The sequence below is a fragment of the Rhincodon typus genome, chromosome 31 (assembly GCF_021869965.1).
Source record: "Rhincodon typus isolate 14 chromosome 31, sRhiTyp1.1, whole genome shotgun sequence".
Taxonomy (NCBI): domain Eukaryota; kingdom Metazoa; phylum Chordata; class Chondrichthyes; order Orectolobiformes; family Rhincodontidae; genus Rhincodon; species Rhincodon typus.
Window position 1 is genome coordinate 14,540,911 of NC_063362.1, and position 11,080 is coordinate 14,551,990.

Below are 11,080 nucleotides of genomic sequence, written 5' to 3' on the forward strand. Positions count from 1 at the left end.
GGCCAAGCAGCATCAGAGGAGCAGGAATGCTGACGTTTCGGGTCTGGGCCCTTCTTCCAGGTCCAAAATGTTAGCTTTCCTGCTCCTCTGATGCTGCTTGGCCTGCTGTGTTCATCCAGCTCTACACCTTGTTATCTCAGATTCTCCAGCATCGGCAGTTTCTACTATCCATAAATTTGAAGGACTGTAATTGATAGCAGATTGACACAGAAGTTGAGGAAACATATTTTCATACCAAGGTTTGTGGGGTAGAATTCACTATCTGAAAAAATGATAGAGGATTCTATGCATATAACAAACACTTGGATATGCACTTCACAAGCCATTATTCGACAGGCAATGGACATAGAGCTGGAGGTGGGATTAGTCTAGGTAATGGAGCTGATTTCCCATCTGTTGTTGCTCCTAGGGAAGACCATACCTGCAGGGATTGCTAATGGGGACACTGTTAGACATGCATTTACCAACTAGGAATTACAGCCTCAACTATCTGCGAGCTCCTCTCAGCACTGGAAGCATCTGATTGAGGATCAGCGCTCTGAGCGCAGACAGGGAGTAGAACAGGAGGGTTTAGATATATCACTATCAAGAGTTTCGCATCCTTGCATTCACTAAAACAAAACCAGTCAAACAACAGATTAGCTTTATGTCTTGTCAACCAAAGTCATTGAACAACATCAGTAATTCCAGTCATCTTCATTAATCAAATTCGTACTGGAGCAGGAACTGCCAGCGGTAAAATCCCTTGACTCTAACAGCAGGCAAACACAATACAGCACAATCGGTCTTTGCTTCTGAGAGCTCTGCCCCTTCTGCAAATCAGAGGGACCCTCACAGTAAGCTATTTGCTCTCTGCAGATAGGAGTCAAGAACCTAGTGTGCTGACATCCAATCACCTCCCAGTCTGTCTCATTATACCCAGAGTCCCATCTGCTACTAAATTTTGGCTGCAAGCGCCTAGCATGAATTTAGAATAGGTTTATTCTAAAAAGAATGACTCACAGCCCTGCTATCAACTGTCACAACATCAATCTGGTAAAACATTCTCTCTCAGTAAATGTCTTCATTGTTGTCCATTTACAGTGAGGTATGTTTTACCTTGAGGACATTTTTGTAGCAGTTTCATATCGCTGGACCAAGAGAGATAAAAAAAATTATTTTATTCATTGCAATTTTTTTGGTGAAGAAGCAGTAGGAATAGCTTAGGGACAACTTAGGAAGGAAATGCATCAGCACGATCAGACAATGATCACGATTTAGGCAGGTGAAAATCAACTTTAGCTGGTAACATTAGCACAAGTCTCACCTGAATAATGATTTATAGTAGTGAAAGGCCAATTACCATCCAACTCACAACTGCATAGATTATGAAAAACGAAGTCATTGGGGTTCCCCTCAACCTTTTCCATGTAAACTTGCCACCCTGTAATTGCATCCTCTTGCCACTAAAGGCATTTGACTAAAACACTGTGGGAAGGTGACATTATAACATGACACACTTACACAAGCAACTTCTATCCTAATTCTGGATATTAGAATTTATAATGGAAAATTAAACTAAGGATAGAAAAGATAGGTATTTAAAATGGGGACTGAATTCTATCTATGTATCCTGGTTGAATTATTCTCTTCCTCTAACGTTGTTCCTTCTGAGGACAACCCTTGTATTTCAGTCCCTTGCGTGTGATTCCCCCAGGTAATTGCCCAGTAATGAATCAAATTCGCTAAAGATGTTAGATACTATATCTTCCAACATCAACATTCTGTAACATAGTCACATCTGTAACTGTACCTTTCTAACATTGGAAGTTACTTGATTCCAAACCCAAAGTTAGGGATACTTCCTGAATGAAATTCATTCTGTATCTAGGCATATCCATTAGTGACCCATTTCTTCTTTCTCATTCATGTCTATTTGTATTTTTCTAGTTAGTTGACAGCAGCAGCTCAACAACAAAAAAAAAACCCAGAAGGCAATCTATGGTGAGATCAATCATGGTGCGGAAATTGATGTTGGATTGCTACAACACTGGCATCTACCTGACAATGTGAAAAATTACTCAGGTATGTCGGGTACGCAAGAAGCAGAACAAGTCCGACCTGCTCCATTACCTGGATCTTCAGTAAATTGGCATTTTTTCAGCAGTAACCTGCTCACTGAAGCTCAGTTTGGGTTCCACCAGGGCCTCTCCACTCCTGACTACATTACAGCCCTGTCCATCATGAACAAAAGGGATAAACTCAAAAGATGAGATGATAGCAACAGCTTTTGATATCAATGCAGCATACGATTAAGTGCAGCATCAAGGAATGCTGGCAAAACTGGAATCAACGGTAACCAGAGGAACACTCTCAGCTGGTTGGAGTCATACACAAATGATCCTGAGGATGGAGTTTTTAAGGTTTTGGAGTAGATTTGGAGTTTTTGTCATATGAAAAGTGGCCTGGGTCTGGGGATCTGATTGAAACCTACAGAATACTGAGAGGCCTGGATACAGTGAACATGGAGAAGATGTTTCCACCAGCAAAAGAGACTAGGACTTTCAGTTTCAGAGTGAAGGGATGACCCTTTAGAAGTGAGATGAGGAGAATATTTTTCAGCTAGAGGGTGGTGAATCTGTGGAATTCATTGCCACAGAAGGATGTGGAATCCAAGTCATTGAATGTTATTTATGACAGACTTAGATAGGCTCTTGATTAGTAAAGGGATCACAAGTTATGAAGAGAAGGCAGGAGAATAGAGTTGACAAACATATCATGCATGGTTGAACGGCAGAGCAGTCTTGATGGACTGAATGGTCTAATTCTGCTGTTTTATTTTATGTTCTTATGGTTTTATACTTAGCACAGTGGAAAATGGCTGTGGTTGTTGAAAGTCAGTCACCTCAGCTCCAAGACATCAAGATAGGAGTTCCTCGGGGTACTGTCCCAAGCCCAACCAACTACAGCTTCTTCATCAATGACCTTCCCTCCAGCATAAGGTCATAAGTGGGGATGCTTGTTGATGAGTGCACAATTGTCAACATGATTCAAGACTGTTCAGATATTGGAGAAGTCCATGTCCACATGCCACAAGACCTGGACAATATCTAGGCATGAGCTGACATTTAATACCAGTACATCACTCACTCTCCCAGTATTGATATCCTGAGGCTACAATGAAACTGAACTGGACCAGCTTTATAAATACTGTGGCTACTAGAGAAGGTGGGAGGCTGGGAATTCTGTACTGAGGAAATACCTCCTGGCTTACCAAAAGCTGTTCTGTCCCTCAGCTACAATTCACAAGTCAGGAGTGTGATGTAATACTTCCTACTTGCCTGAATGAGGGCAACTCCAACAACCTCATGAAATCCAGGATAAAACAGCCTAATTGACTTGCACCCCATCTGTCACCTTCCACATTCATTCTCCCTACCTCTGATACCATGGCAGATAGTATGTACCATCTATAAGATGCAATACAGCAACTCACCAAGCTCTATCAAAATCACCTCCCAAACCTGTGACAACTACCACTTAGACCAAGTGGTACACCACACCTGAAATTCGAATCCTGGCCACACATGATCCTGACTTTGAACTGCATTGTTCCTCCAATGTTCTGGATCTCCCATCCTAACAACACTGCGGGTGTACCTACACTATATGGAGTTCATGATGTGGAGATGCCAGTGTTGGGCGGGGCGGACAAAATCAGAAGTCACACGACACCAGGTCATAGTCCAACAAATTTGTTTGAAATCACAAGCTTTTGCAGCACTGCTCCTTCATCAGGTGACTTCATCTGATAAAGGAGCAGCACTCCAAAAGCTCGTGGTTTCAAATAAACCCATTGGACTATAACCTGGTGTCATATGACTTCTGACCTCGATGGAGTTCAATGGTCCATGAAGGCTGCTCGCCACAAGTTTTCCAAGGGCAATTAGATAATAAATTCTGGCCATCTCCCCATCAAATGAAATAATAAAAATCAAAAGGTGGGCAGACTGACAGGTCAGTAGAATGGGTATTGGGAGCAAGATGGAAGAGATGGGTATGATAGTTGGGACGATATGTGGGTTGGTTGGAGGGGTTGACAGGTTGAGGGCTGGTCTAGCTGGGTCAGGGTAGTTGGGTGGATGGTGGGGTGGTGGGAAGCCGAGGCGTGAATCTGTCTAACATTTCCAGGAATGTCCTACAGAACTGACTGAGGTCTCGAACTCTAACTAAGAGTTGGAAAATTAGGAACTCCCAGCTATATGTCTGGACTCTGTTGATCTTGAGACTGGAAGCAATGTGCCTATGCAGTCAGTCAGCTGGATGTGCTTTATGATACTTTGCCAGCAAGGCCCACTGAGGACGCTGTGGATTGAAGAAGCTGAGAGATCAGAGTAACCCTTGGCACACCATAATTCCAATACCAGAGCCTTTGTCCCTGTGCTTGGCAGGGTCAGGACATCCATTTGTTGCAAACAATTCTGGAAGTCCACATGGCCAGAATCTTTGGCTACTGTCAGGGCCAATCAAAAACCCAGAATGGGCTTCTGGCAATATTCTGATCAGAGTCCACTCTGAAAAGATATCCCATGCTCTCAAATGTCAATTGACAGAATCACTGAGCTATGCACATACATTGTTCAGTCCTATACACCTGGCATCTGTGTCCCAAGCAAGGAGGAAGGGAGTAAATTAGCAGAGGTTCCCACTCATTACTGCTGTCCAGTGAATCCCTCCAGCATGAAAATGTATGTACAGCAGGTGAGGGCAAGATTAACTATAGTAATAGCATTTTATCCCATATCTCCATCTCCTTTTCCCAACTGATGATTCTGCTGACACTGAGATGGCACTTGGGGGAGATAGCAAAGGGGAGGAAAGTAACAAATACAGAAAGCAGATCAGCAAATTGCTTCAGAAATGCTTCAATGAACAAGGCAATCAGAAATACTGACGGGAGACACATTGGGCAGACGCAGTACCAGGAACAGATTGTGTTGAAGCATTGAGTAGTCTGCAGAAAGCAAGTTATATCTCCGTGAGGAGCTGAGTGAGACGGTAAGGTTGTGGGTTTGATCACTGGTCTGTCCATTGTTAGCAGGGCTCATCTAAAATGGGGGAAGGGGTTCTACAACATACCTCAATCTCTTTCTATCATCATTCTGAAGATAAACTAGGCCAAGCATTATCTCTGATTACCACCAAACAATTTGCATTGAATTCTAACATTCAGAAGTAAACTGAATAAAATCAAACTGAACTCAGCACACAGATCATAGATCAAATACTATGATCCTACAAATCCTGTTCATACCATGTCCAAACCTTTTTTCTTAAATATAGATACCAATGGCAGAGGAGCACCGTACACAGCACTGAAAACTGAAAAGAATGAGAGACAAAATATATCAAGAACTAGCAAATGTATAAAGGTATCAGGGATATGGAATAAAGATGGGTGCAGTGAATGGAATTAAGACATAGATCAGACGTGAGCTAATAAAATAGCAGACCAGGCTTGCAAGGTTGACTCAGCTATTCAAAACTTTGAGTGAGGAATGAGAGATTGTGGGGAGTAAGGAGAGAGATAGGTTAAATGTGAGAAAAAGACCTATCAGTATGCTTTTATCAAATCCCACTTATTGTCTTCAACACGGGCATTATGGATTACAGACTGATCACCTTTCTTGCTCTCAGTTCATGTGACCTTCTCTTTGGAAATTTGCTCAATTTCACCTTCAGAAAAATGCCCTTTCTTATTCTGCAATTTCCTACCCAAATGTCCCTACATTGATACTTTCTAAAGTTGCTGAAGCTGTTGTCAACTCTTAAGTTAGAGTGCCACATTGAAATTTTGAGCCTAATTCATGAACTAATTCAGCTTTCAGGCTAGTTTTCTGGCTGTCCCGGTCCCTAGCCACTGTTTGAGATTGAAATTGACCACTCAAAACTTTAATATCCTATTGAATCAAAACTTCTGAACCAATATCCACTACATTACCAAGGCACATACTTACATTGCTGTAACATTGTCTGGGATCATTCAAAACTCTTCTATAAATATCCTGACTTGCATCAAATCCCAGTTACCCATAATCCCTGTGTTTAAGGGCCTTTAGTAACTCTCAGTTCAGCAATGCTTCAAATTTAAAATTCTCAAACGTTTATTCAAATCTCTCTTTGGCCTATCCCTTCTCTATCCAGGTAACCTTTATCAACTCTATAACTATCCAGAATCTCTGCGATCCTGTAATTCTGGCCTCCTACACATAGCTGATTTCCATCATTTCATCTTTGAAAATCTTGTCTTTGTTATTTAGGTCCTAAGCTCTGGATTTTCATCTTAAGCCTCTCTATCTCTCTCTACTTCAAGCTCTCTTCTTTTAAGCTTTTCCTGAAAACATGCCTCTTTATTGCTAAGATTTGATCATGAATACTTCCTCACTTGCTCAAATTTTGTTTCATAATCATACCTGTGCAGCACTTTGGTCATCTGATTAAATTCGAGGTGCTATATAAATGTAAGTTGTTGTTGTTGCTGCCCAGCAGCTACATAACTCTATGGCTCTGCTCTTCAATAATTTAATGAATCATCATTGCCTTGGACTCTTGGAGCTTCCTAAACAAGTTATCACATAGTCTTGCACCAAAGCTAGCCTCAAAGCTATCCAATTTCCATGAACATATCTGTGCTGCAGTTGGTTGCTCATCCTCTGATTGTTACAAACAGTCAACACCATGCATCGTACAATTTGCTATTAATCTAACTTATGTGTCCCAGTCAAACAAGCAGAAAGCAAAACCTCCTGAGTTGTTCATCTGTGTGGCTAGAGATGTTTGTTATTGTTTTTCTGTGATTTAGTTCCCAGCCTGAGACACGTTAGTCCCTTTCATATACGGTCGGTGAATCTGTCAATCAGAACTGCACCAAAACTGTACTTAAAAGTGAACTGCACTCTGTTGAATCAACACAATGGAATTGGCAAGAAGAGGAAAAGGCTCTTAAGTCCAACAAGCCTGTCTCCTACCATCTCCTATTGATTATTCTCAACAAGTTTTTCAATTTCCCTCCTAATGCTAAACGTTATGAAGGATAATGGTTAGGCACACACAGCTATCCCTCAGTCATCAAACTGCTGCTAAGAGACAGCCTGGGAATAGAAAGATAAATTAAAACCATTGTTTGGATTACACTAGGTTTGAGTTTTTAAAAGGATGTCTGAGTGCAGAAAGTGCATGAGAATACCACTGTCAGCAATTCTCCCTTCAAATCACACAGCGTCCTGACTTGCAAATGTAGCATCATTGCTTCATTATCAATGGGTTGAAGTCCTTGAATTTCCTGACTAACAACATTGTGGGTGTCCCCGTACCACATGGACTGCACTGATTCATGGCGACGGCTCACCAGCACCTTCTCCAGGGCAATTAAAGATGAGCAACAAATCTTGCCCTTTCCAACAATGCTCACGTTCCATGAAAAGATTTTTAAAAATCAAGGGATTTCATAATAATGATATCCTGTAAAAATGGTTTGATGACAGGGAGAATGCAACCTTAGACTAAAATACCTGAATAATTCCCTGCAAAAGTACAGAATTTGATAAATGAAGATTCCCATGTTCTTAAAACTGGATGTTGACTGATATTTCTGAAGAAGGGTCCTGACCCGAAATGTCAACTTTCCTGCTCCTCTGACGCTGCCTGGCCTGCTGTGTTCCCCGAGCTCCACACTGTGTTATCTCTGACTCCAGCATCTACAGTTCTTACTATTTCTGATATTAAAAGCTGTTTTGTTAAGTATAATGGTGTGATGCATTTTCATGAGTTTAGGTTAAATGTCCACTCAGGATGACTCGGCAAATTAATGCATTTGTCACCTTCAATTAACCTATAAAATTCATCTTTGCTTCCCTAATAAACACAAGTTTGAGCAGTTCATAATTGCAATTTACATGGCCTAAGCTTGTTTGCCTTGTTTCCCTTTCCTGAATCATGGTCCTGTTGGATTAAAAGATAAAACATAAAAATGTAATTAATTAATCACAATAATTATATTAATGGTACAACTACATTACAAAATGCAATGTGAATTTGGCTTCATCTATAAATCAATTTCCCTTTTTTCCACCTTCGCCTTGTGAAGTTACTGTGTAGTAATTACAGGACAGTACATAGATGGGGTTCAAGGCAGACTGGTAATGTCCTTTGGCTTAGGCAAGTTAAGTAGGCTAGCCAAGTACACAAAATATTTGCAACATTGAAACAGACCACCCAGCCTAACATGCTCATTTTGATGATTATGTTCCATTCTACAACTTTGCATCAATGTCAATTGAAATATCTTTATATAGCTTTCTCCCTTATGTTCTTCCAATATATTCCATCCTCCATGCAATAAGCAACAGCATTCCATTTTCCAACCTAATCACTTGTTGTAGCTGTATATGAATTTTATGTGATTCATATACCAGGCCACCCAAATCCTTTTGTACCACCAGATCCCGAGACTCTCTCAAGTTAAACAATATACTGCTAATCCATTGTTATGGACCAGACCAAACCCCTTCAAAATATATTAAGACGATAGCCTAGACGCTAATTTTTTCTTATTTTAAAGGTAAGTGCAAGGCTTTGCGTTCCGGATGCAGTTCAGAATTGGTCAGGTTTGAGGCAAAACACACTTCATACAATATAGTTAAAATACCAACAAAATAAAAATAAAAGAACTGGCTTAACTGTAACTCCATCAACATGCTTAATAAAAAGATATATATATTGATTATTACTAATTAACTGTTCTAATATAGTAACATCCCATAACACATCCCTGGCTAAGTAAATTCAGTAAAATAGATTGTCTCAATAGATTGAGCTTCCACATCCAGTTTCAAGACCTCGGCAACTGCTAAAACTAAAACTAAAAATCCTGGTTAAGTGGGAAATTGGTCCCACCCAATTCAGGCTGCTTCTACTGTTCCGACTTTTAAAAAAATAACACCCAAAGTCTCACAAGCTATTTACTTTATTGGCCGTGAGCAGACCATTTGGTGCCTCTGTTTCAGGCTTTCTTCATTGAAAAAGTGAGGACAAAATACACCCCTTAAAGCCATAGTATCATCACACGATTATTCCAGCCAAAATGTACAAATTTACATTCACCCACATATTATGCCATCTGTCAAATGTTGCTCACTCACTCAACCTGACTATGTCCCTTTATAGACTCTCCACTTCCTCTTGACAACTTACTTTCTTAACTACCTTGCTGTCAGCTAATTTAGCAATAAATAGATTCAGTACCCTGATCCAATACATTAAATACTTGAGGTCCCAGCACTGATCCCTGTGGTACTCCACTAGTTACAGCTTGCGAACCCAAAAAGACCAATTTATCCCTACTCTGTTTCCTGTTAGTTAACCAACCCTTTACCTATGTTAATATGTTACCCCATAGACCATATACTCTTACTTTGTACAGCAACTGTTGATGTGGAAACTTATAAATGCTTTTTAGAAGTAAAGTACATCACATCCACCAGATTCCCTTCATTCACCATATATGTTAATTCAACAAAAAAAGTTAAACATAATTTTCAATGCACTTGAAGTATCCTACTTTAACTTTTTTGATAATGAATTCCAGAATCTTCCTGTGAGAAATTTGAGGCTAATTGGGCTATATTTTCCTGCTTTCTGCCTCCTTTCTTTTTGACTGAATGTGTTACATTTATGATTTTCCACAGGATTTGAAGCCACATCCCAGAGCATTAGCCTACACCTCTGAATTACAAGTCCAGTGAGATTGCTACTATGCCACTGTGTCCACTCATACCTTAGGCCTTAATATCTTAAAAACTTCAATAAAACCACACCATAATTTTCTAAATTCCAGGGGATACAATCCCCATACCATAGATCTCCTCTGTTTCTTTCCCATAGTGAGTGTTTGATGAAAACATTGAGGGATTTGTAATCTGTATCTAATTGTGAAACTATGACCAGCTCAAGAAAAGCTCTGTAGGACCATGCAAAGTGAACTTTACCCTACATCTGTTTGCTGTTGTACCTTACCTAGAAATGTTTGTTAGCACAACACAAAGGGAGTTTTACTTTTGCATGCGAAACACAGTAACATGGGAAGACTGGAGTATACAGTTTTCTTGTAGTCTCCAGTGACTCATAGTTACCCACACATCATTTATTTGGCAATGAACTATCGAAAAATTTTCTTTCACTGTTGCTTTTTGTACTAAACTATTTCAAAAGTTGCCTCTACTGTGTCTTCATACTGCATAACAATAGTTAAGATTAAGAGAATTAGAAAATAAATATTCAAGTATCGGGCATGAAGACTGATTCCGCATACTTAGAAGGAGCTTCAGACTGCTTCTGATTCAAATTGTCACTAAACTTACTAAACAATGAACTGAAATGTTTAGTCCATCTTCCCAACATCAGAGTCTTCCATTCAAATTTAGCAGGTTTGCCCTTCATACGTGTACTCAGAGTGACAGGAATGGCCATGGAGAGAGACTGATAAGTAGATCACCTGCCAATCAATAGCAGACCACAATTTAAGTCAGAAATTTCCCCTGAATTTCCTTTTGCATTGGTTAGTTTGATGATTAATTATAGCAATTGTTGGGTCAATAATTTTAAAAGACAAATTATTCCCAGTGTTCTGTGTATCAATATATTTTCACACTGATGTTTGTTGAGGAATAAATGTGGTCAGAATACCAGGGAGAACTTCCCTCAACATTTTCAAAATAGTGCCATGGGAATTTTTATGGCCACCTGAGGGACAGAGTTTCAGTTTCATCCTGCATGTGGCATTTCAGACAGTGCTGCACACAGGACTGCACTAGGACAATCAGCCTTAATTTTGTTCTCAAATCACTGGAGCAAGACTTGAATTCATGACTGTCTGCCTCACAGGCAGGCATGTGAAGCAAGTTGTGAGCCAAGGTTGACACAACTCAAACTGGGACTAAATGTAGCCTACTCTTGACTCTAGGCCAGTTTAGACAGCACATTTATCCAATGGGATAACAAGGTGTAGAGCTGGATGAACACAGCAGGCCAAGCAGCATCAGAG